The sequence below is a fragment of the Haemaphysalis longicornis genome, unplaced genomic scaffold (assembly GCF_048455015.1).
Source record: "Haemaphysalis longicornis isolate Haplotype H1 unplaced genomic scaffold, Haemaphysalis longicornis Haplotype H1 scaffold_2, whole genome shotgun sequence".
In the NCBI taxonomy this organism is placed as follows: Eukaryota; Metazoa; Arthropoda; class Arachnida; order Ixodida; family Ixodidae; genus Haemaphysalis; species Haemaphysalis longicornis.
In genome coordinates, this window is record NW_027526295.1 from 67,838,710 (window position 1) to 67,865,866 (window position 27,157).

At 49.1% G+C, this 27,157-nt stretch overlaps 1 protein-coding gene across 2 annotated transcripts in view; it reads left to right on the plus strand.

Moving 5' to 3' along the window:
* Nucleotides 1–6,844: 6,844 nt before the first annotated feature.
* Atpcl (ATP-citrate synthase) overlaps nt 6,845–27,157 on the plus strand; it is a 49,561-nt gene continuing 29,248 nt past the window's right edge. Inside the window, exon 1 of one of the 2 annotated variants that reach the window (XM_077697966.1) lies at nt 6,845–7,004. The gene's annotated coding sequence lies outside the window, so the exon portion shown is untranslated. Of the gene's footprint in view, nt 7,005–24,756; nt 24,964–27,157 lie in introns of those variants that run through there. The other variant, XM_077697968.1, reaches the window with a different exon arrangement.

Here is a 27,157-nt window from a genome sequence, read left to right on the forward strand (position 1 = left end):
GTTAGAATGTGAGGGTATCCATCCAAATCTACATGAAGGGAATATTGGACTTTCAGAAGCCCTAGGATTTAAGGGTATCAGAGAGGAAGTTAACTTCAAGGCTGTCGAGGGGACGAAAAGAAGATTAGAATGCTGGTGGACAAAAAGCAGAGAGGGGAATATTGCCTAGGACAGTTACCACCTGTAACACGGAAAAGAAAGTATTTCGGGCGTAATAAGCTTTACTGCCTGCCCTAAGCAGCGCTAGTATTAAACCAAGAGTGTAAAACATGGTTATATTAGTCCTTTTTGGTAAGATGACATGTCATCACCCCGCTTCAAAGGGGAAACCAATGGGAATCATCATCATCATCATCATCGTTGCCGTTCTTAAGTTGTAACCGAGTTTTTTTTATAGACGCTGTTTCAACATCAGATTAAGAGAGCATTCGTCGAGCCTCCAGGGGCGGCCCTTCACTCACTTAGCTCTCCATTGCGCAGAATGCGGTTGCACACCGTGTTTCGATAACACAGATATTTTATATTCCCACAAGAACCAGGTGCCAAGAGAGTTGATAGAAGCCTTCCACATTAGTTTTCACAAAGATAACTGTGTGAGTAACCCATCGCTGGTATGAAGCTCTGTGCCTAAATCGCTCCGCTTTTTTTCGTTTTGAAGGAAGTCATGGCACGGCAGCACCGTGCTCTTCTGGGTCCGTGTCGGGTGCCCCGAGAGCGCTCTGAACCCCTAGCATCAACTGGGCCAAATCCCGCTGAGCTGCCCTGGGGGTGAAAGCGCACCCAACCGCGGTCGCCACAGTGAATGCGGACCTAAAGTAAGGGCGAAATCGGTGTCAGAGGCACGAGGCAGCGGAGACCCCACCAGTGGATTTCAAAGCGGTCGCTGAGAAAGCACTGCGGCTCGTTACACTCACAAAAAAAAATGGGATATTGAAGTTGCTCATCTCAACAGTACTTGAGCTTCAGTTATCTGTGTTGTGGAGAGTGTGTTCCCCCCGCGGTCTACGTCACGACTGTGGTTAGTGCGCAGGCTCAACTCTTTTTATATGTTTTCCTTCTTTTCAATAAAACATCAGTTGTCAGCAACGCTCGTGTTGTGTACTCCTCTCTCGTCCCGTTTAGTTTGCGCTGGTTAATCGTGGGTGTACATTCCACCCTGCGAAAGTGGATGTCCAGCAAAGTGTTGTAAATTACTACAACTGGTGATGGAGGAGGGTATGAAATGTTTCTTGTCGTATCGGCGGGCTCTGTCGCTTGTGCACTGCAAGTGTCACTAGATAAGGTTACAGAGTATCGGCACTCTTTTCTCCTATTGTTCCGTGCCGCCACCGTGATCATTGGTCAGTTCGCATCACGTGGAACTTGTTTTCAGTGCGACAGTTCCTGGGCGCCTCCATTTTGTTGTTTATGCTTTTTAGTCGGTCAACTCTGGTAGGCTTAGCTTGTCCTCCCTGCTCTGCGTCTGCGGCCGGCTGACGTCGTTCCGTATGCGAATCAAAGGATGTCGTTTTGCTGCCTCTTCGGTAGTGTCGCTAACAAACGACCCGGTCGACGTTAACGGCGAGGCTGTAGATGCAGATATCTCGCAACACTGATGGACGACAAAGTAGCCGCCGTTGCTGACTTGCGTGCCTCAGAGTGCGGTATTCTAATACCTTATCTACTGACACCAGTGTTGCGGAGTTGCCACGCCGGAATTGGAATGATTCCGGATTCATTCCACCTTTTGGAGATGCCGGAATGGAATGGGAATGGAATGACGACAACGCTTGGAGGAATGGAATGGGAATGGAATTAAGGGCCTTTTGCCCGGAATGGAATGGGAATGGAATGGGGATTTTTTAGACGACGGTGTCACCATTGCTGGCGCCTTCCAGCTACTTAATTAGTCTGTGGCGACGACTGCGTCGGTATATCTCAAAGGTCACGAAAACGAGAACGCATACCCGCTATCTCGAGTGACTGAATCCGCGCAACCTGCCGCAGCGTGTGTCAAAGCGAACTTCGACCTGCGCAAGCACGTCTGTGCGCTGGTGCTGTTAGGTCGGCTCTTCAAGCTTCGGCAGGCTGCGGGTACGGAGGGAGGGAGGAAATAATGGAATATGCAATATTGAGGCATAGCTTCTCTGTAAAACTGTCCGTGGCGCCGATGGTAGACCGGCGTCTCTCACACTGGCAAGCGCCGTGTAGCCAGGCCAGCAAGTGGGGAATAGCGTTGAGAAGCAGAGGGGATACGAACGGCGCGCATCCGAAGCCGCGGTGTTTCTCACCGCAAGATGATGCTGCGAAGTCTTGGAGCTAACAATATAAAGCGTTAGCTCGTGAAACATGAAACAACGAGTAGATAATTCAGAGACTTATCTACTAATGCGTAGAATTCTTACGCCGCCTATTGTGAGTGTGGTTTTTTTTTTCAGCCACATTTTTGTTAAATGCTGTCCCACCAATTATATTCATTTATGTTATTGCAACGATTACATTTGGGACTTTTCCGAAATCTGAAATATTTTGGAAATTCAGGGCGTTACATGGTTCATCATTTTCCCTAATTATTTTATATTTGTCTTCATTTTTTTTTTTTTCAAAATTTCGTTCGAACAATTATGTCTATTTACGCTATTACAACGATTGGAGGTGGAACTTTCGCGAATGATGCATTATTGTGGAAACAGCATGCGGTTTACGATTTGACATTGTCCGTATTTTTTCAATATATTTCTTATTGTTTAGTTTTTCAAAGTTTAGTCCTGCCAATCATCTCCATTTAGGTTATTACAACGAATACATTTGAAACTTTTACGAAATCTGCATTTTTGTGGAATTGAGGGCGTTACACGTTTCGCCATTTTCCGTAATTTTTTAAATATTTCTCTTATTTTGTTTTAGTTTTTCGAATTTTTGTGCGACCAGTTATACCCCGGTTTACGCCATTACAGCAATTACAGGTGGGACTTTCGCGATATCTCCACTTTTGTGGAAATGCAGGGCGTTACACGGCTCTGGTGTAGGAGTACTCGGCAAAAAACGCTACGCATTAAAACTGTTAAAGGTGTTCTGTGCCGCTGCCCTCCCGTCTCTCGCATTGGTACAGTAGTATTAGTGTAGTGCTCGATGCTGTATATTCACTTGAAATCATTCAAGTAAGCATTTAGAATACGTGTACATGTGAGCAAGCTCCGCGCGACATGTCTCTTGGTCATCCACAGCATACTAATGGCGTTGATACGACAGTACGCAAAGCAGATAGCAAGATAGCATGCGACGGACTGCGCAATGAAACGGAAAAAGCCTACATCAACGTAAGAGCGTAATACCTGTTTCATCTCGCATCGCTCAATAACAAACCGTTAAAACCTACTAACATGCAAATACTATAATATATACTCGGTCCGTTACTTATTATGCAAAAAGGGGCAGTGCGACACTGAACCTTTTTAAAGCGAATGCTTTCTTAGTAGGACCGAGCACATTCTCTCAAAAAATTATTACATTACCCTTTATACCGGTTGCTCGAACGAAAAGCTCTGATAATGTCTCTATACACGGCGCGTGCGTAAAACCGGGGACCGAAAATGAAGTCTCTCTTTTTCTCTGTCTCTCTGAAACTGGACTTCCATTGCGTCAAAACGCTTACTTCAAAATCGCAAAAAACGAACGGGTGTAAATGAGACAACACACGCTTCGATCATGAAAAAGGAGTACAATAATGAACCTTTACCTTTATCTCATAAACCACGTAACTTTGTACATACATTTAGATCGTTCGTAGTTGCGCTTACTTGCGAAAAATTGTCTCATGGGTTCGTTCTTCGCTTGCGAGTTGGGTGCTTGAAGGTTTGATGATCGGTTAGAAGCACTTTCAGCGAAAGCTGGACGCACTTTTAGCTTTCGCGCTTCTTTATACTTTGGATAGGACGGGAAGGTAATTTTTTGCGTTGGGTAGATGTTCTGCACGATATATGTAAACAACCTGTAACACCTGCCAACTTGGGTGAGAAGTGGAACATTTTGCTTACTTGTGCAGTTTTAAACCCGTACGATAACGTAAGATACACGTTGCGTTTCTCGGCAACTCCATAAAACACCTGAGGCAATTTTTACGAGGCGGAATTAAAGGAATGGAATTGAGCTTCCCATCCATTCCAGGAGTGGGAATGGGCTAACATATGTCATTCCGAGGAATTGAAAGGAATGGAATCACGACAAATTCTAATTCCTCGGAATGGAATTGGAATGGAATGGCGATGCCCATTCCGCAACACTGACTGACACTACGCTCGGCTTCTCTGGCGCCTTCTCGACTTCTCTGGGGTCCTGCCTAGCCTTCAAAGGTAATCTGCAAACATGATCTGTACCAGGAATACATGGTGGGGGCTCCACTGTTCCCAGGCGCCTTATCATCCATAATGCGGTTTGGATGCTTGTTTTGTGGTTTCCTTAAACGAATTCTGAGCTCTATGCTGCATGCATGATTAGCCTGACGCATGCTCTCGGCGTCTTAGGCATTGGAATTTTGGCTTAGGTAGATAAAACCGTTGGGGGGTAAAAGTATGTGAAAAAAAAAAAAAATGCTCTGGGTTGCAATCAAGGAGCACGTCCTCCACCGTCTCCCGTATCTCATACTGAAAGCAGCCGGCGCCGCACGGCGTGAGAAAGCCGCGTTTCCCCCTGCCGCGATTTCACCGGCAACACCCCAGTGTGAAAAAAAAAAAAAAAGCATTTTGCAGGGACTCCCAAACTGCAATTGTGGAAAACATGCTTAAGCCACTCTGCAACAGACACGCATTACTAGGTATAGATTTTTCCAAGAGCCGTATAAGCGGTCTGATACGATAGTAAGAAGACCCCGTGGTGTTTATTAAATACTTCCCCCTATGTGCTACCATGGAAGCGTAATATGTAACGAGCCCCTATAGTAGGAAGACCAAACACTACCTTCCATGTGTTACCAGGAAGCGTAATATGTAATGAGCCCCTTTAAAGTTGGTTCCACTACGATAGTAGGAAGACCCCGTGGTGTTTATTAAATACTCCGCCCCCCCCCCCCCAACCCACGTACTACCCGGAAGCGTAATATGTAACGAGTCCCTTCAAAGTTGGTTTTACTACAATACAGAAATTGTGGACCGATAAAACAAAACATTTTTCGGAGGCAATGTTTTAAGGGATCCCACAAAAATATTAAGAAGCTGCGGTCTTATATTAAATTCCTTGGTAAAACACAATGTATATCTGGTGGGGCTTAAACCGAGCTCCCTTAGTACGGCTTCAATAATTCACACGACCGCATTGCTAAAACTCTGGTATCAAGGTATGATTGGCGATGGGCCTCCTTTTGTTAAATACCTGTAGCAATACTTTAGTGGGAAGACATATTTTAGGGTGCAGTAATAAAAATAAGTAGCTCCTATTTGAACATATGTAGGGTCTAATGCCTTGTATTGAATAACTCCATAAAACCCCTTGTATGCATATGTAGAGCAACGCACCGAGGTCGTTAAAGTCTGCTTTACTACTCTACGCAAATGCGTTGCTAGGAAACCATTTTCTAGGGCTAGAATGATGTTTAAAATAATTTTCCATGGCTAAAAAAAAAAAAAAAAAAACGCGTGATTCAAAAACCGCTTGAAGGAATAGGGAAGGTTGCACATTATAGTTGTTTTAGCCGGTGACAAGTTTTAAACACCTCTTGCCAGCTCACGCGCAGTTAAAAGCATGCCTTTTGGCGGGATAGGTAGGCTTGGTAGATGTACAAATTCCGGTTTCAAAAGTTCTAGGGTGTTATCAGCAAAACTGCTTCGGCTTAAGATGTTTTAAGTGATGCCCTTTCATTTGGAATAAAGAAAAGATACTCCACAAAAATCGGTTGTCTGTCCATTTAATATTTTGTATACGTTTCATCCCGAAACCTGCCGTGTTTCGGGATGAAACGTTCTTTTACCGTCTTCCGTGCTGGTGTTCCAGTGTTCCACATTTCGTAGAAGTGTCTGGTAAATACTTGTGTTAGTTTGCGATGGATCTTATTGATGACCACGTAGACCTGAACTTATTTATCTAGTCCGGGATTCGACGTTTCTCTGCATGGTTCAAGAGGTGTGCCCTTTTTAGTTGTCAGGTATTTCCTTCCCCTCTATTTTATTGATCTATCCTTGATACGGGTTTATGGTTTAAATTAGGTTTCTGTTAGTTTTTCCATTCCTTTTCAAAGTATCGATGAGGTGCTTATAAGCTTATAGTACGTGCCATGTTTTCTTTCTGGATAGTGGGTTTCGCATTACATTGCATAGTCTAAGCCAGTTTACGGGAAGAGTCAACGTGGCGTATGACTAAATATATTATTAAAAAAATGATAAATACGGCTTTTATGGTTTTAAAAGCTTGTGATGATGCCAGCCAACACAAAAGTCTAGGTCACCGCGTCGTCTGAATGGCCGTTTGAATCTCCCGCGAGAACAATAGTTTTTTTTTTAGTTTTTCAGAAAAGAAAACCACAAATGTTGTGCATTTTTAAAATCTAGTAACAATATTTTGTACAGCAAAACTTTTTGTAAGTTTTGTAGCATAAAAATAGCGATTTGTAGAAAATTTGCGAACCTGCTTGTTGAAGTACCACATAGATGGCAACACTCTCATCACAAATCACCGTTAAATAAATGTGACGTTGCAAGCAATCGCAACTTTTGGTTAAGAAAACAAATGCTCGTGTAATTATTACTGTTTTTTTAATAGTGAGCTTTTGGGAATAATGCGATAAAGTAAGGTGAATAACTGTTTCTTGGAACGGCGAGCGGCGATTGGCTCGTGGATGACACGAGCAGCTGTCGTCTGTTCCTCGACGGCCGCTCATTGGTCGAGCTGCAAGTCCGCGGCAGTCGCATCGCGAGTGGTGTGAGTGCTGGGAGACGTCCGCATGATACGCGTGATACGTGCACTTGCTTGAGCTTGACGTGGTGTGTGTGCGCGTCCCTCGACCCTTCAGTACCTTTGGCTAGCGGACCGGACAGGTAAGTCAGTGCCCGTGCTCTTCGGGGAGGCCCGCGGGGCTCGTACGGCCGCGCGCCGGGCGCGAGTGTCTTTTGAGCGCCGAGTTCGTGTCAGTGGCGGCAACTCGCCTCGCCGTTTGTAGTACGGTCGTCGTCACCGAGTCGATGCTGAACCTTAGCGCAGCCGGTGGGGAAAAGATAGAAAAAAAATGCTGCGGCCCATTTTTTTTCCCGCACCAGGAAACTGGGGCGTTTTCTTTCCTGTTAGCTTTGAACCGGTCGGCGCTGCAGCGCAATCACCGTGGCCTGCTGCGGTGTGTGGGTGCCGACTACGTGCCGGCGGTAGCCGTGACCGCGGCTTGGTTGCGCGGTTGCATCACACGCGAGAGCGTGCTCCTCATCACATCACCGCCGGCCGAGCTTTTATCATCGGATGATGCACTCCACTTTTTCCGCCGGCGTGGTGCGCGAGCCGATTCCGCCGGCTAGTGCGGATGATACGAGAATGACGAGTAGTTTTTCTTCCCCAACTTCCGCGATAAACGAGCTCTGTATCTTGCGAAAGCGGTGTCTCTTTGGTGGAATTTTACGTTTTTGAAGCACAGTGCGAGCGTTGGGCGAGGCCGTCGCTTTTTTTCCCCTTTCGCGCGTCTTCGCCGATCTTGGAGGACGGGCGCGGGTGCTTTTCCTGGTAGTTTTTCCACGGTCATTGCGGCGCTGCGTTTCCTTGTGCAGCCGCCACTCTACGTGTCTCCGACCGTGAGAAACTTAGCGCCTTGTCTCTCGAGCGCCGTGTTTCTGTACAGGTGGCGGAAAAATCGTGCTCTTCCCTGGCCGAGAGGAGACGCCCCTCCTCTGTCCACTTATCACTATTAAATCCTGCCAGGAATGGAATTGTGGGAAAGAGGCTTTTTTTCCTTTTTTTTTTTTCACGAAGGCCTGTGTTGTTCACCTTGCTGACATCCAATTATAACACGACGAAACGTCTTGTTTTGCCGACAGAAGTGGTACTTTGTGGCAGCATTTAACGTGTTCCTAATAAATTTCTCATAGTGGTGTTTAGGAAATATGTAGGACTTGTTACTTCTACAAAAAAACGAAATGATTAGGCGCTGAGTAGTCCCTCTTAAAGCTTAACGAAAAAAGATGTATAGAGGTGTTTCTCTCAGCCTTTAAAATGAAAAGGAAATGTCAGGGTATCTGCTTGGCCTGGTAGAATAGTTAGCTGTTACGTGGGAGTACTCGGAAAGCTCATAAGGTTCTCATGTTTCAAGGTTCTCTAGCTCATAAGGTTCTCAGGCACATGTGCTGGACTTGTCAGTGTGCCTTTCACTCTTTCGCACATTCGTGAACATTAAAGGCCTTAAACTAGGTTTTTAACTCTTGCATTGGTATGTTATGGTGGTGTATCTCCATTTGATGCCTTGTGTTACATACAACTTCGATAGAGCATCCATCTTGCTGTGGGAACCCTGATTGAGAAAATACCTCTGGGGAATGCCCTTCCATGTTTAGGCATTTGATGCCTTGTGTTACATACAACTTCGATAGAGCATCCATCTTGCTGTGGGAACCCTGATTGAGAAAATACCTCTGGGGAATGCCCTTCCATGTTTAGGCAGGAGACTGCGTTAACAAAATGGTCTGTGCCGTTCACTTGGCACATGCACCCTATCGCATAATTCATCTTGGACAGCCCTGATATTTGTTTTCTGGTGCTGCGTTTCTTTGACCTTGCTCACCTGAATACTCAACAGGCTAGTGTGCGTGTGTGGACTTTGTCACAGCTGAAAAGGTCCTTTGGGGGAAATGTTTTTGACTAGGTGTGCTAGCTTGTTTCACTCGTTATGCAGTGAAGCATGGCACTTCGCTATCGTCAAGAGTGGAGGAGTCATTTCATGTATCCAAACACAAAAAGCTGAACCGAGATTGCTCCAGGGACTAGCACCTGTCAAAATGTTGAACCTGACCACCAAGCGCAATATTGTTTTTTTAGCACAGGCGATTTCTCAGCGCCATTCAGTGTGTGGCGTACGACGACTTCCTAATCTTGAAAGGGGCGACTATTTGAGTTGGGTGTGTCTAGAAGAGACAACTTTCTTTGGTGTATTGTTAGTCTGCTACGGACGCATTTTTTTGCGGAACGAAAGCATTTCTATGCTTGAAATGGGCAGCTGATAACAGCTCTAGATGTACCCTGCTGCTTGTCGGATGTTGACTGTGCCTGCTGCATTGATAACTGTGACAGTAGCTGCGGTGCTTGTCGATTTCATTTTCAGCGGGAAAATGTCTGTTATCCCCTCTGCTTCGGCATGTCTCATTCCCGAGTGTGCCTGCAGTTCCGTTAAATTTGCGATATGTTCCATTAGAGTCATCGCAAAATCGTTTAAACTTCCAAGAAGTGTCACTATAAACGTCACTATCAAACACGAAGTGTTCAGTTTTCTGTAACCGGCTGCAGATTTCTTTGCTGTGGGTGACTCAGCCCTGGTGTCACTTTTTCTCGAACAGTTTTGACAAAAAAATTATTACTGTACAGGTATTGGAGGTTTGAGTTGCTGGAATATTTTTTTTTAGAATATGATACTCTGTGTTGTAGCTCTTAGAACTGCAGCTCCCACACCTACCAACATTTGCACACAATTTCCCCTTTTAGAGAGTATTGCCCCTGTCAACGGCTTCTTGACTTCAATGAAATTTTGATGGGGAAAAAAATTTAGAATTCACCGCTTACTGGAACACTAAAAGTCCCGGAATTGTAAATTTGCAATGTCCCGAGGTCACGCGCGCAGTCACCGTTGCAATATTATCACCTTTTCTCCCTCGAAATCACTCCTAGGGGCCACTATCATAGGGATGAGAATGTAGCTGACACCAGCTTTTAAAGGAGCTCACTTGCTGTCGTGCCAAGCCGTGCTGAAGTAAAGCAGCCTCTCAGTGCCTAGTGCACCATAGTGATCTTCCTAGAGTGCGAGGGTGGTTATGGTTGCAAGTGCAGTGCTGTTGTGCGAAAAGTAAAAACAAGTTTTTCAAATGGCTGTAAGATTATAAACAGAGGGTGCACCGTAGTGAGTCTTCATAGCAGAAGGCTGTTCAGGACGTGTCAGTCCTGGTTGTTGCCCTGCAGAAGCTATTAGGTGTTTTCAGTGGTTTTTTTTTTCGAATGTGTACAGACTCGTGCGAGGGCATCGGTGTTGTGCAAGTTAGTGCCAGCTGTCAAAAAAGTGGAAGCAGCTTGCGTGGGGTATGGGGCTTGCATGGCCTTCCCAAAGCTTTTTTGCTGTTTTCCAACCCTGGCATTCAAGTATATCGAACTGGATGAAGTTTTTGTAGAGGGGCGCTGTTACATATGCACGAAGAAGGAAATTTGTATCAGGATTGCTATACATAGCTTCAGGGGCATGCCGCAATAACAGCATGCCACCAATAGATGCCCGGCAATGCCTTTGCATCCCTTGATGTACTGTTAGGTTGCCAGACCACAATCTTGGCACTTCAACTACTGTTCTCTAACGTCCAGTGAGGGTGGTGCTTAGTTCAAAGGTCCAAAAGAGTTTATTGGCTTAGCCGCCATACAGCTGCGAGTGTGATGCAGCCACAAGGCAGAAGCCCATACAGCCAAGGGCTGGCTGCTTCCACAGCTGTGTTTTAACAATTACATATAGGGCATGGTATTGAATAAATAAAATCGTTGCCTGGGCACGGAAGCAGTTCATCTAGAACAGCAGCAGCTGCTCTACAGACTACTGGCCCCATTGACAACTGGCAAGGGAAATTGAATGAATTAAATGGCATGCTTCTTGATAGTAGACTACAAGATTGACTCTTGCAGCAGCATTGACCAGTCACCCCTGGGCTACTTTTTTTTTTCTTTTTTCACTTTTTTAGCCAACAAAAATTCAGTTTTATATTTGGAGTCTCTTAACGAATGTGTTCGTATTTGCAAAAAGGCCAGCATGCCACTTGCTTTACATGTAGTATAATAGTTATCTGACAAGCGCAGCAAGATGTTCCTCATTAGCTTTCAAGCTGTGTCGCATTGTCTCCTTGTAGTTTATTTATTTATGTCAACCCTCACTTGAAGGTCATTACAGAGAGGGAAACAAGATGCAGACAACAAATACAGGCATTGACACTTTCAGCAACTTGGGAAAAAAAATGCAGTCACGTGTTCATTGCTGTGAAAAGTAAACATCAAGAGTACTTTCAAATTTCTTATCAGAGCTTTCAACATGTCGGGGCAACTTCTTCCACGCTTCTATAACATCGGGAAAAACAACTTGTACTATAATGACTATGATGATGCAGATGACAGTTCGCAGTAGCTCTGCTTATTGCTTGACTCCGTCACGACAACAGAGGTTGCTCAGCATTGCTTGTGTGGCTGCTTTTATTCCGTAACCAGGGCACTGCACACATCTTGTGTTAGCGCTTTTGCCCTAGTGTGTAGCTAACATGCACATCAGAAAGCAAGCTGCGCCTCTTGCACTAGACTGACAAATTCGTTAGTCAATTCCATATTCCTGGAACTTGCGACCTTGACAGTTGTTTGTGGGCTGTGCGTACTGGGGCTCGTACTAGACTGTTTTTCGAAATTTCAATGCAAGAGCATTAAACGGCCCATTGAGATGAATTCAGCATTGGAAGCCAACTGCAAAGCATTGCTTGCATCATGCATGACATTAATAAAACAAAAACCTGCACTGCTAGGCAATGCCTAGGCATGGGCTGAGTCATGTGGGAAGCACAGGTCCTCACCCAGTGGCTCAGCAGTCACCTGTGTGCCAGATTGCTCTGCTCGGCACTAGAAGTCTGGGTGATACCATCCTTATAAGTACCGACATGCTTTAAAAATTTGATCGCACGACTTGACGACATTCTGCACCAAAATTCAAAAGCATTTTTTGCATCATAAAACTCCAAGAATTTATTAGCGTTCACTTCGACATTCGTTCGTTTGCATTTGTTATTCATAAAATGCGACTAGTTGGCGTTTTTCGTCCCCTGGATGGTACAGCTGTGTGAATGCGAAATGAGGCGGAAGTTTTGGTGACCGACATCCGCTCTGAATATGTCCTTCTGACCTTAGCAATCTGGCTGGTGGACGATAAGTATTTTCGTTGGGGTTCGCTTTGGAAATTGGGCATCATCCTAGGTTCTAATGAGTCGCCAATAGCAGTATCACACTCTTTTTTTTGTAGCTGCTGGTCATTTGTAAGCTGTAGGCAGATGCAAGATTAGGTTTGAGGGTTCCTATGAGTTTCCAAACTCAAAAGAAAAGAATCTAAAATAAACAGGGGGGCGGATGGGACGGGAGCTGTTAGCTTCCATTCCCGCTGTCAGGAATGTTTTGTTTTCTGAAGAGTAGCAAAACGACAATGACCTGTCAGCGTGTATGGAGGCGAGCGAAAGTGTCGTAGCAAATGAATGGAACGAGGAAGTTGACGGCGTGCGGTTGCGAAAAAGCGTCCAAAGCGGTGCATGCCCCTGCCTCGTGGTTTCTCTCTGGGTGGAAGCTGTACGCGCATGCTTGAAAGGTGAAATTTCAAAGCTATAGTTGTCTTTGTCCAGCTGCATGCACATAATTGAATATGAAGCAGCGTGCCTTGAATCAGTTATCACCTGTGGCATGGCAGGCCGGATGCACGACTGTTTTGTGCCGTATAGAAAAGCAGACACTGCAGAAGGTGTTACACTTTACCGGAGTCAAAGTGCTAAACGGAAGTTGACAGCAGTGTACCTAAATGTCGTCAAAGAAGATTCGGTACTGCTCGAGTTTTATTAGATTGAATAAATTATTCAGTTTTAGTAAATTTATTTTGCTGAGTGATTATGTTTCCGTAAGTGATGTTCCCTCGGAAACTACTAATATTGGCGTGCCCCAAGGCTCCATCTCAGGCCGCTACTATTTTTATTATAAATTATTTACCTAATTGGCTTCAATATATATATTATACATTGCTAGGCAAGTTGGTTCGTAGTTTTGAGAATTAGATGAGATATAGGCAGGGTATTATCGATGCGTCTGCTCTCCTGTCCAGCAATGAAGCCTCCCCACTGCCCCCGCTGTAGCGAGTTGAGCTGCTGTGCGTTCTCCGTCGTTGTCTGTGCGCGCTATTTTGTGTAAGCGACAATTTTTCGCCCTGGTGTGGACCGTGTCGCACTGTTCTTATTAAATTCCTGTGTAATACTGGGTGAACAAAAAAATTGTGATCGGAATTTCTCAATTGGAAAATCGCGGAGCGTTCAAGATTGGTGTCAGTTCACGGATTTTGTACGGAAACTCGGAACGCGAGAATTCGTCACTGGACACAAATTCCGCATAATGTTAGCGCCAAGCGTGCGCCGATAACTACTGGCAGATGTCCGAGGTCGCTCAGAGGCGCTTGACCTTGCGGTCGTTTGAATTTGGCGCCAATTTTTTTTTAAAAAGCGTCTTCGCCGAAACAGCTCAGTCGCTAGAGAAGCTGATTGATCTCGGCTAATCAGCTAACTGAACGAAATGTAAAAAAAAAAAGAGGTGTTATGGTCCACATAACTGTGGATGAGGAAGCGTTACTTCTTTTGTGGTAAATTAATGTTTCCTTTTTTTTTTTTTTACTTTTGGTTTTAGTACTATGCTTTCTCCTGTAGTAGGCGTCCTCGCTTTTTATGAAATGAACCGTCCCGACCTTACGGGCGTCCATCGAAGCCTATGTTTCTAGCTTTCGGTTCAAGGGACGCTTCGTGGGAGTGTGTGGGCGTGGTTGGTGGTAGAAATGAGCGCGGACCAATTCATTTGTTTATCCTAGCTGGTTGGAGGTGAGGACAAGCGACGTTTTGTATGCCTTTTGCGCACCGCCAGGAAGAATATGTATACACCGACGGCGCTGAACAGTTTGTCGCCGTCACCTTCCCGGGAGAAAAGGGGTCAAGGAAGGCGCGGGACGACGAGGAAAAAGCGCCCGGCGTTGTGGCGACTCTTTGTCCTGCACCCTGCTCTTTGAGGCGTGATTTTCCTTTCTCCAGTGCATCTTCCGCCTCCTGCGCACTTCAGTGTGCAGCATAGCACCACGATCTATCTCCAGTTACGCAGCGGCGCCCTTCAAGCCCCCGTTTCATGCTCTCAATTACGGGAAACCGCCGGGCTTACCGGATGACATCGCGAAATGGTTTCCATGGCAGCTGCGACGTGGAGACCACTCTTGAGACTATAGAGTTCCTCCCCAGGGGAGCAGAGTTGCGCGTCCATCCGCCATCTTGAGTTCCAGGTCGTGCGGGAAAGCCACCCGTCTGGCATGTACGAGCTGCGGCGGCGCGGACAAAACGCTGGCGCACGATAGTCGGCTGCTTATGAGCTTAGCGGCCGCCGCTGCCGCAACCACCGATGCTCAGGGGAGCAGGACTGACTGAATACGGGATGTTGTGCGCAGCACTCTAAGCGGGCTTTCCTGTCGAACTGGCACTCGCGGCATGTGGCACTCAGACGCGCAACTCTTGCGCTGCGCTATATACAGGAACTCTACTTGAGACCGCATGGCCCTGCTCCCTGGTGGCTCCCGGTCCGCGCTACGAGGCGCGTATATCGCAACACATCTTAGGGGACTTAAACGCATCTTCTGCTACGAGGAGCTGAAATGGTCTTTTGACGGCCTCATTGCCTGCAAATTTGCACTAAGTGGGGCACGGCGCGAGAACGCCGTCCTCGTATAGTATCGCGCTTTTGTCTTAGTAGGGGTCTGTCCAGCGTTGTTGCCGGTGTTTATCTCTCGTCCTTCGAGCGTTTCCTGGAATAAATGCCCGATGCTTTCTTTGGCCGAACGGTTGGGTAGCGATGCGCAGACACCCGGTTCAACCTCCCACAAATAGGTTATCGTTGCTGCAGCGGGGCTAGTGTAACGTTCGTGCGCGCGTTTCTGCTCCGCGTCCTCGAAAGAAGTGTTTCGAGGCCCTAGTTCAGTTTATTCCTTCAGTTCCCGAATTCACTCAGTTCAGTTCCCCCTGTTTTGGTAGCTCCTCGGTGAAAGGTAATTGTATTATAATGACTGCTACAGCAATATTGGCTCTCGTCTGATTCTCCTGTTAAGTCGGAAGCGTAGTGGACGACCAGCGACTTTCAAATGAAGGTTGATCCGGCAGAACGCAGAATCTACTTGGACTGAGGAGTAAAATGCATTTTCGAGCACTGACAGTTTTCATGGTAATGGGGCAAAGCAGTTTTAAGCAACCGAACTTTTTTTTTCTTTTGGCTTCATGGCGCCTCTAGCTTAATTTTCTCCGCTGCATTTGCTGCAACGCCAAGAAAGAGCCTGTCTAGCTGTGGGGGCAATATGCTGTCAGCGTTGTCGGGATGGCGGATGAAAGAGGCCGTTCTCGCGCCGATCTAGCAGCAAGAGCTTCGGCAGGACGCGATCGCACGCTGGGCCCCCTTCAGAACTGTCATCGCATTATTATATTTTCGTTCTTCCCTGGCAGTTTTAATATCGCGCCTTCGTGATGCATGGTGCCCGTACCATCCCTATTTCGAGCGCTTTTTTGCACAAGCCCTGGCCGTCTGAGTGCCCGTCGAGTGGAAATTGGTTGCGGATTTACAAGCGGTTAGGTTGCGCAACCATTGTTCTCTAAGGATCCCTCTCCGGCATTTGTGGAGACGGATGCACACTTCTGCCGCGGAGTTTCTGAACAAAGCTATAATCTATACCAGAAGGTGTGCCTCGAATATTGCCCTACTAAGCCTTGATTACTAGAGAAACAGTAACGCGATGAACGGAAAGAAATGTTGTTGGTCCTTGCTACTTTTTCGCTGGTAATCGATGTCTGAGCATGTTCGCTGCCAAGGCCAACCTTCGGTCTAAAGCCCCTTTCTTAAGAGAGAGATGGTTAAAACGCGATTTATCCCATGCAAACTGAGTCAAAGCCAATCCAAAATCCACTCTCCCAATGTCCGATATCCAATCTGCCAATGTCCAAAGCTGAAGTCCACTTGAACTCGGCCGAAGTCCAAGGCCAGCGTCCAACCCTACACCACCATAGTCCAAAGCCAGTACAGCCCGGCTTAGTGAATGTATTTCATCAGCATCGCTTTCTTACAGTGTGTTTAAAGTTGGATTTCCTTCAGTGCGTTTTACTCGGACGAACGACGCCGTCAGTGAGGCGTAGAAGGCTTCGCTATAATAAAACTTCGTTCCATTTGAAACAACTAGCCCACCATTACTCAGCCAGCTCCATTGCAGCCATGAAAGACGTCTTAAAGCGAAGAGAGAGAGAGAGAGAGAGAGAGAGAGAGAGAGAGAGAGAGAGAGAGAGAGAGAAAAACTTTATTTGCTCAGAGCCATGGTCGGGCCCGCTAACCCGGGGCTGCCGGTGGTCGACGAGTAGCTCTCAGCCCGGTCCGCAAGCCATTTCTGGCAAGCTGGATGCGGGTTGAGCAAAGCAAGACAGTGGAGAAGTTTCAAATTTCGCGCTACAGTGACGCAATACGGGCGGGAAGGATATAATATGGGTTGTCACCAAAATCAGAATTGTAAATTAACTGCACGTTAGCCCGTGATGCTATCAAGCGGAACTGGATGCCCCACTATACCATCACCCCCTCTTATTTCTTGGCGGTGCGGCCAATGGCACAAGCGAACATCTGTGACGTCATACTGACGTCAGCAGAAAGTGGCAGGGGAGTCGCCACTGGTCCGTACGTTTCCTTTCATGTTTCGATGTTCTGTTTGGAGCTTGCGATTCAACTGGTATTATTGTTATCGGGACAAAGCAGTCTGTTCAATGAACCAAACTTGCATTTTGTCTTCATGGTCCCCTTTAGCACACCGATACACACACACAGGACCCCTCGTCCAGATATTTATTTCGGATGAGAGGGACGTACGAGTCCCCTAATTCTGCACGCCATGGAGTAACTATACACTACCTGCAGGTATTTTTGTGTTGCAGGCTAGTCAGAGAGCTTACGTGGCTTCGATGTCTGCTTTCATCGCGACTATACGCCATTTTACCCCAGAAAAAAAATCATGCGGATGCACTATAAAAATATAGTGAGGCCGCGTAAGCTGGGACTACGGAATCGGGCACCTTCCTTTATCAGTTTCTTGTGACTACTATTAAATTTACCTATTTTACTGTTACTGCAGTCGATCCAGGATATATCGAATTATTGCATATATCGAACAGTCCAAACATCCCCTTGGAAGTCCCATGCGAAAGTATAGCGCTGTTGTACGCGTGTGCCGAACTGCCGAACATGGGCACATTCGTTATATCGAACGCCGCGCCGATAATGCCCCTGTAAGGGCGCTGCTCTTGATTGCGTTGGGGGCGATGACGATGACTTCTCGGCCTTCAACACCTGCTCAATCCGCTAGCACGGGGACAGCCTCTTGAAAACGAGAACGCCGGATGTGATTGGATGGGAAAGGGGAAGGCGAAACGCGGGAAGCGTTGTGACCACTCCGTGGTTGTGACCCAGCGGCGGCTCTGCTGGCACGGAGACCGGCGCGGCGTGGTGCGTGTTTGTTTCGTTTGCGGCGGCGTGTCTGTGGAACCATGATCGCTAAAAAAGCGGTCGAATTTGGATTTAAAGACGAAGGCGGACATCATTAGACCTGTGGAGGCCAGTGGAAAAAAACTCGTCGGTTGGGGAGGCATTCGAAATTCCGAATTCTTCGCAGCACGTTTGACCATGACATCGCGCAGCAAGATGTCACAAGGCACCCGCCGCGGTCGCTAAGGCGTTGTGCTGCTGAGCGCGAGGACGCGGGTTCGATTCTCGGCCGCGGCGGCCGCTGTCCTGATGGGGGCGAAAAGCAAAAAACGCCCCTGTGTACGAGATTTCAGCGCACGTTAAGGATCCCCGGGTGGCCAAAATTAATCCGGAGCCCTCCACTCTGGCGCGCCTCATCGCCCGCGTTGCGTCGGCGCGTTAACCCTGATATCAATGAAGATGTCGTAAGGCGAAGGCAGCGCAGCCCGGCCGTTCTGGAGCGTGTCGTGTGCGTGTTCCTCCAGCTGTTTCAGCAAAGTGGCTTCGCTCGGGCTCCAGATGAGAGGTGTTCGGATACACGAGACGACGACGTTGAGCGCTTCGAGAATGCATTAGAGAGCTGTCAGCATTCCCGTGTGCCATTCCGGATGTCGCAATTGCAGTAAGTTGGTAAGTGTGGTGGTGGATCGCAACGATGCGGCGATCGCGGCGTGTTATCGACCCTCACGACGTTCCCTGTCGCCTACAGCAGCCGAGCTTGCGTCAGCATTCAACGTAACTCGTGGCAGTGGCGGTGCAGTGGACGGCGCCGGGTTTTCTAATTTTGAATAGTGTTAGTGAGCTCTAAGGCAGTTTGGTGACACAACTCCGAAGATAAAGCAAGCGAAGCTCACGGACTTTTTTCGCGCCAAATGAAGTGCCGTGGTCGTCGCGTCGTGTTTCGTGTTTTCCGTGCTTTGATTAACAAATCGGGACGCTACTGCTTGTCGCGGTCTTGGAAAACCCTCACTGGTGTGCAGAGTTTCCGGATAAGCTTCATATGGGCATATTTTATATTTATGATTATCGATATATCGAATTATTTCGCGATTCCCTTGGAGTTCATTGACTGTATTACAATTTTACTATGAATACTGTTACAGTTTACTATTTTTAAATTAAAACGCGCTGCTTCTAATTATTTCCTGGAGGCGACAGGAAGGTAATAGCACAGCTGTCTCCGCAGTTTTTTTAAGGGGGGAGGGGAGGTGAACTCCGAGCTTCCGGTTTGACTGTTTTCGTTTCCCCTGTAGTTGCACGAAAGAATTCCCGGAACAGTGGCGCGGTTTTTATTAAATGTATTAACGACCGCAGCATTCAGACGTGTTACATAGAGCGGATGCTTTTATTCCCGTAGGCGGTACTGTAGGCAGGAAGTCTTCTGCTGGCGTGCCGGTTCTCCTCGGCGTGGGAGGGGGTGGGGGTGCAGCTGGTACAGGTCGCTAGCGGCGTTCTGCGGAGCTGGGTCGTCGGTACTCGGCAGTGCGAGATAACGCTGTTTGTGAATACACAATACAAGTTCGGTTCATTACAAAGCCGATTTTGTTCCGATACCAATGGCATTGACTTTATCGCGAATGTAGCGCTCGCGGATCTCGAGAAACGTACAACCGACACGTTTGGCGTTCAGTCAGAGGGCTTTAATTTTTCGCTTCCCCTCCCGCCGGGGTCGCGCCCTCGCAATTCCTTCGTCGGGCGGGCCGAGCCGCCGGCTGCGCGCCGTCGGCTCAGGTTTCCCTTCCGTCTCGGCATAAACCACCTCGAAGACGTGGACAGCGGCCCCCCTCCCCTCCACCATAAATTTCCCCCATTTCTGTCGCAAGGTTTATAACCTGTATAATGCAGAAATAAAGACAAAAAAACACACACAGCACAGCGAACTTCAAACAAATTGTCGCGATATTTGGTAAAACAGATAAAACCCTTTCTGACGATTTCTCTGACCTCGAAGAAACTTGTTGCGACCAGCAGTTAACACACTGATAACGGTTTTTCAATCTGGCCCCTACTACGTCACCCCTGGGCATATTACGTCACCCTAGCACGAAATTTTTTCTGAATGTTTATTGCGCTTTTTCGGCTCAAGAAACTTCTTCTACCGCTGAAGTGGAGCTGAGTGAGTTACCGAGGGCTAGTTTTGTTCAAGCTGAATCAAGCTGTATTAAATTTGGTCCGACGTTTTCTGACTTCGTTATCTGGTGGGAGAAATGGTTGGGTTTAAGAGACGTGTGACATCGACTGGGTAGGTGTGTTTTTCCGTCGGGGTCATTCATGCTCGTCTTGCGCGAGCGTGCGCGGAATCACTTTGGTTCTGAGGCCATTGTACTGAGCACTGAACTCGCGTCGTGGCTCCAACCGACGTCAGGCGGAATTTCGGCGGCAGCCTTGTCGCGTGTCGGAAAGCTGCCGTTGCTCCAGTTTGTGCGCGCATTTTTATATTTTCTCTAGCGTGTGTGCATTTTGTGTAACGTGCCGTGCCGTGCTCTTTTCCTGGATCGTGGTCCGAAAACGAATGGAGGCAAGTGAACTGAAACATTTGTTGGCATTTAATTGGCAAATTATTCATTCGATCGATTCAGTTTGTTTGTCAACATTAGCGTTGAGGACTGTGGACTAAAAGAGAGGTTTTTCGTATATACGGGCTCAGAGGAGACATCAGGAGACACCAACTTTTCAATCCATGTACTACACGATTACTTTTGATCGGAGTGGACACATTGTTTTGTCGCCAGTTGTACTAAGTGATAAGAATACACTGGCGATGGTTCATCAAAAGCGCAGATAGCGAGGGTCATTAACCATCGCCACACTTTTCAATCCATGTACTGCATGATTACTTTTGTTCGAAGTAGACACGTTGTTTTGTCGCCAGTTTTAGGTGATAAGAACGCACTGCTGATGGTTCATCAAAAGCGCAGATAGCCGGCGTCATTGACCATCGCCGGACGCTACTGCACGGCGACATCCTGTCGTGGGAGCTTTCCGGTCCACAGTCGACAATTGTAGTGCGTATCACGCTCGCAACTTTCGCTTCTGCAGTTTTTTTTTGTGTGTTTCTGCAGGAACTTGTGTACACTTCCGGCTGAGGTACCTACCTAATCAGAAACCTATCTAATGGTTCTGGGTGACAACCACGCGAATCTTTTTCCCACGGTGTCGGTACATGAGCTCATCTGGGCGCCCGGCTTGTGCCTTTGATGCCAAGTCCTGCTACGTTTGAATCCCGTCATCCAAAAGTAAACAGCGTACAGCTCCGTACCCTCGCTCACCCGCACTTGCTGCACCTGTCCATAGAGCCGACGCACCGGGGTGCCGCTCACTACCCCATAACACTCCGACAACCTTCCCGTGGACCTCCCTCTTTCTGCACTGAGCACGAGGTCGCGGGTTCGATTCCCGGCCGCGGCGGCCGCTTTTCTGATGGAGGCGAAAAGCAAAAATGCTAGTGTGTACGAGATTACGGCGCTCGTTAAAGATCCCCAGGTGGTCAACATTAATCCGGAGCGCCTTCCACTACGGCGCGCCTCAATGCCTGCGTTGCGTCGGCGCGTTAGACTCTGCAATCAATCAATCAATCAATCAACCCTCTTTCTGCACCGGCTCGCGGTCAGGGGGCAGATTGCCTGTCAACCTCACAGAGCGCAGGCATCGACGTGGGTTGTAAAAATACTCTCTCTCTCTCTCTCTCTCTCTCTCTCTCTCCTAGCGCTGGTTCGCAGCCTGCCGCTTTAAAAACAAAACGGTTCACTGCACGGTACTCGTCGCTTCCATTTCCGTCACGAGTGTGTACATGTTCGCCTTCGACGTATGGCAAACGTTGAGCTATATTGAAAGGTGATGCCTGACTACCACGCCATCACCTCAAAATAACGGCGCGTACCTCACGCAAGTTTATCAGACTTATGACTCAACCGAACTTCTATGTTAACCTAGAACAGATGGGGTCATCTCTACGGGGGGCGTGTTGAATCTTCTGAACGCGGCGTTTGTTTAGAAAACCTGATAAAGCGCTGGGGCAACGACGGGCCAAACACGTGAGCGAAAAAGGACGCGTCTGCGCACTCGGGTCTCCGGCCCTGAAAACCGGTTTGTCTGGTAGAAGACCCCCGGGTCGGCCGCTCCCGTGCCCATCCAACCTGCCGTCACAAAAACGCCACTTAAACTCCCCGGCTAAAACAATAAAGTGCAAGCTTTCGAAATGGAAATGGAAACCGAAATGTGGAGCTATTTGCGTACGAACAGTAGTGTGAACTTTTAGCCTTGCATGACACCACATTTCATATTTTAGAGCAGTGATAATGCCAACTTAAATATTCCCGCTAATGTATTTAGCAATTGGAAAGCGACTCTTTCCAGCCTCCCTTACGAATAGTGGCATTCCCCACCTCCCTTTGTGGTATTGGCAGCGCGTGGTTAGGCAGTAAGTAAAAGCAATCGCCAGTCAATGAAGAACGCTTGTACCGACACGTGGGAGATGCCCGAGGAGACTGTAATTTACATGGTTGGGGCCTCGCCTCCGTATGACTGGTTTTTTGGGATTTCGGAGCCTTGTCCTCTTGTTCGTCGGGGCCCGTTTATACAGAACGCAGAAGAGAGAGAGAGAGAGAGAGAGAGAGAGAGAGAGAGAGAGAGAGAGAGAGAGAGAGAGAGAGAGAGAGAGAGAGAGAGAGAGAGAGAGTTCCGAGTGTTTAAGGCATGCGGAAGAAGCGTCAGCAAGCACGGAGCGGTGATCCGTGAGAGCTGTGTGTGTTGTGCAGATGGCAGCGCGACGCTCTCGGCTACGAAGAAGCGGGGTTTCGGGCGATCGCGGTCACGAAAGAAGCGGCGAAAACAGCATCTGCAATGAGTGTTGCTTCTGGAAACTCCCGAAAACTGGGGCTGTAGCTTTAAACAGTGGTTGCCTCCGGTTCATCCGTGTCGAAGAGCGTGTTGGTGCGGGTGATTAAGAATTTAGCCGGACCCGCCGCGGTGGCTCAGTGTCTAAGGCGTGCTGCTGAGCACGAGGTCGCGGGTTCGATTCCCGGCCGCGGCGGCCGCTTTTCTGATGGAGGCGAAAAGCAAAAACGCCCGTGTGTACGAGATTTCGGCGCACGATAAAGATCCCCAGGTGGTCTAAATTAATCCGGAGCCCTCCACTACGGCGCGCCTCATCGCCTGCGTCGCGTCGGCGCGTTAAACCCGACAATCAATCAAGAATTTAGCCTGCCGATTTGTTAACGAGCCGCAATTCACAGCGGTGCATGCAGTAGAGTCCGAAGTGGCGCCCACCACTCGACTACTGGACCGGCGCTGTTTGGAAAGCGTCACATGGTCGTCGAGCTCAAAGCTGTTCCGGCAGTGTGTCAGCTCGGTCTTTCGAACTCGATTTCGTGTACGTACTTGGATGTGGAGAAGCTATACACCAAACCCCGCACACGTGCCTTCGTGCAGCAACCGCTGCGGTTCTCAGTACTACGCATTGCCAAGAAGCACTTCCTGCACGTGGGTATAAATGCAGTATATTTAGCAGGTCCTGGTGCGGAGCGGCCTTCCACAAACATTCCTTTGCCGCGGCGGCTCAGTGGCGCTGTGGTGACGACTCGGGTGTTTCTTCCGCCGAGGCGAAAAATGCGAACGCCTATTTGCAGAAGATTTGGGCACATGCTTGAGTTGTGACGGTGTTTCAGCGCCTGCCTCTTAGAGCTTCGGTCCGTAAAGCCCGTTTTAGTGCGCAAGCATTTGACGGCCGCAACTGTGATTTGGCGATGGCGACGGAGTCGTAACCGAACGATCGGAGACGGTTCTTGGGGCGAAAGTATGTTGTTGTTGTTCCTTTTCGAGTGGCACATACCCACGGATTGGCCAAGAAACGGGGTGGCTTTTTGGGGCTAAATCGCCCACCTCATGGCCCTATATACTCAGCCTGTAGGAATTGGGGAAACGGTTACCGAATTATATAATAAGTCTAAAGAATGAATCAGTGAAGGATGTCATTTTTGGGAGAAAAGGCTAAAAAATTTTGACCGAGTTAGCAGGACATGCGTCTGGTCTCAGATATGTACGCGTGAATGGCCGCAATAATCCCTCTATGACAAAACCCCAGGGATGTGGCCCCGAACGAAAGAAGCACCGGCATCGACAGAGGAAGGCCAATACGTTGAATTGGTGCGGCTAGATACCGTTTCCGAATGAAAGAAAAACCGCGGCAGTACAGGAAAGTGTTCGATTCTTCCCCCTCCAGCGACCTTCGGTCCTCCCCTTCCTAATAAAAGAATTTATCATCATCATTGTTTGCACGAGACGCTCCTCGGAGCGCTTGGCGAAATTGAGGGTGAGGGCGGCACGCGCGGCTATGCCGTCATCTCTCACTGCCTCCCCCTCGCACTACTACTCACAGACGCTACTACTCCGTGCGTGGCTCTTTTGAACCGCGGTACATTTGCGCGGGAGGTTCAAACACGACTTGCAACATGCTTGCCGGCGGCTGCCACGCGCTGCGAGGTAACAGCAGAGTATCGCGTGCCGCCGTGCGTTCGCTGATCGCGCGATAACTTCCTGAGACGCAGCCGATATGCGCCGTGACCGAGAAGACTGCACTTAGCGCTGTGGACATTTCGCGTTCGGGAGTATCGTAATCGGCGGTGCGTTTGTTGGTCTTGAGGTCCAATCGTGGTAACAAGGCAAGATTTTCCTGCCGGGATGCGTCTTGAATAGTGTTTCCGAAGGAAGGTGCGAAGAATTGCCACTTGGCCAGCGCACGCAAAGGGTGTAAGCGGAAGGGGGGGGGGGGGGGGGATTGCAGCGTTGGGAGTTATGCGTGGTGTCAACTACACCGACAAAGCGAGCGCTGCCTGCATCGTCTTCTCGGGAGCAACTGAATCCCGCCGACACGGCTGGGTGTAAGGGAGGCGAGGCAGCATTGTCGCTTTGATAGTCGCGTCCCGCGCCGGCTGCGCTTAGTCGTCGGGTCGTTCGTTGGTCGGGATTTGCGTCAGGCTACCAGCTGTGTAATTACTGCAGCGATTCGATTTTGTCGGTTTTTCCTGCCGTCGTTGTCGGTAATTTATTGCCGAAAGTGACTCTACGCCAGGCCGATACGTGCCCAATAAGTGCGCTACTTGCGTGCGCGAGTGAAAACCGGTGGGCGTAAACGCGAAAGCCGCGAACGAACGCTAACGTCACCGCCGGGGTGCTTGCCCCGTCGAGCGCTCGCCGGGGCCTTGGTGGACGGAGTGACGTGGTGGAGACGTCACAGGACTTGCCCTCATCGCGCGCTGGCCCGGCCGCCGACGAAGTGGCCGCTTGGGACGAGGAAGACAACGGTGACCTGAGGGGTGGCGCGTTGATAATTGCCCGGACCCCGGAGGGTAACTAGCAGCTTGACGTCAGTGGCAGACCTTGCCCCGCTACCTACCCGGGTACCGCGAGCGAGAATCTGGCGCGCTTCTCTTGCCGGTACGGACCGAAGTGCGCATCTTCTGAGCCAGTGGAAAGGTGAGTTGTTTTATTGCGAGCACAGTCGAGTGGTTCGGCGATCCCGCGTGCGTTTGCTGCCTTCGCAGTGAGCCACAAATGCGCTGTTTTTTCTGGTTTGCCGCTCTCAAGACTAGTCTGCGCGGAAAATTCGACGAGGCAACCTTGAAGTGTCTCATTTGTCGTTATACAGTAGACTCCGGTTGAGACGAACAACACTTTTGCTCCCTTGTGACGTGCACAAAGCAAAAACAACCTCCGCTTAAGACGAATTTCTGATAGTACGAACAAATTTTCACGGTCCCTTCGAGTTCGTCTGAACGCAAGTCTGCTGCATTTCCAAGAGGCTAGAGGACTCGTAGATGTGCGTGCGGTTACAAATTTCGCTGCGCGCCTACCGCTGGTGGTCTTCCCCGGCGCACCCCAGTTGAGCCACTTTTGAAGAGCAGGGCAGGGCGACTCAAGCCGCGCTTGCTGCGACGAGGTCATTTTTTTTCCTCCAGTGTAGTAATTAATGCAATTGGAGAGGGTTTAGATTGCTGCTGCGCATTTCGTCATGCTGTACGCTCTTAGAGGCCGCGCACGTGTGCTTCCGTGATGTTTGTGTGCAGCATTCCGTGTGAGCTCAAGGACTCGTGCTCTGCGTGTAGTTGTGACTGCTGTCCATTGCTCATGGCTGTACACTACTCCTAGCTATCCTTCTTTCTTGCTGGCCGGACGGTCTCAGTCTCACTGAGGGCGGGTTTTCCGCAAGTGGCACAACTGGCGCCTACCCTCTTCTTTCTTGCTTGGCTGGGCGTTGTCTCACCCAGGGCGGGTTTTCGGCGCAACTAGTGCCTAACCGATAGCTTCGCATTTCCTCGGACTTTTTGCTCTCTAAAGGTAGTCGAGAGACATGTGAGAAGGCGCGTGTCCTGTCTGTGCGCCATTTCTTCTCGCCCTGTGTGCCCCTTACCAACCAACGAGGCTACTGTTAGAGCTGCAGTAGACTAGCTGATCGGTAGTGCCCTAGCGGACACGCCTGTTCGGCACGTGCGGGGCTCTAAACCTCTCAAAACTGCGTTCCCGTTGAAGGATGGATTCATATTGTGCCAATTATCCCGCAAGTAAAGGCGGATGCGCGGCCGATTTTGGCTCCTCCGACCTCTCCGGGAAACGCACGGGCACCCGTGCTGCTGCTGCCGGAAAGTTCGATGCTCGCGCTTATTACTGGTCTCTCGGCGTGGACCGTTAGGTCGCCCAGACAAGGAAAGCGTTTGGTGGCCGTGAACGCCTCGGCGCGCATTTAGTCGCCGTGGAAATACGCGTCCCTGTTTACGCCTGGCTAAAAGCTGCTATTTCTGAAGGGTCTGCTTCAGAAGGACGTTCATCGACACGTCATGGCCAGCAGCATATCGCTTCCAGCCTAAACACAGTTCCAAGTACTGCTCCTTGGATCTGGAATTTTCATCGCCCCCCTCATCATTTTTTTTCCGCCGTTTGGTAGAACCTTGATAAATTACGCGATACGATCTTTGTCACTCATGCGCCTTAGGTAGTGGTCATTATACCTCGAAGGCTGGCGTTCCCGTCTTTGAAGGTATGTACAGCGTGCGTTATCTCTGCTATTGCTCAGGGGGCGATCTGTATCGCTCTTCGGCCGCGAGAGAGCGACCGTGGTTAGCGGTAGCAGGCCCTCCTCCGGTTTCCTGTGCGCCTCTGGCCGTTTCTCCTTGCGAGATCTGAAGGCCCGCGGATAGCGGGCGTGGAGGCAGTTGCGAAGCGTCTACATGCCTTGTCGCTTTGGTGCGAAGGCACAAAATGAAGACTTGGGAATGGCGCCAAAACCAACGAGGAAAGTGCAATGCTTCACACGTGACGTTGCCTCAGCAGTTAGGCGACTATCTCGGGTGACGACCGGTGAGGCGTACGGAAAGGTACTCGATTTTGTTTCACAGAGCCGGGTCTCGCTTCCGCGCAAACTGTTAGCAGACGGCAGTTGTCTCCGGTCCTGGCCGGTGCAGAAGCCCAGTGTCGGGGTTTCCGACTTTGAATGGGCCGGCGGCAGGGACTTTCCGGTCGCGCCACCGCCGGCGTCGGCTGACGCGCCGATGACGTCGCCGCAGCGGCAGCGGCGGCCGACTTTCCTCGTGGCCTGGTGACCTTGCCCTTCCTCCCGTCGTGAGCGCCGGCCGTCGGCCTCGCCGCTGCATCTCGGCCGCTGCGCTAAGCGTCG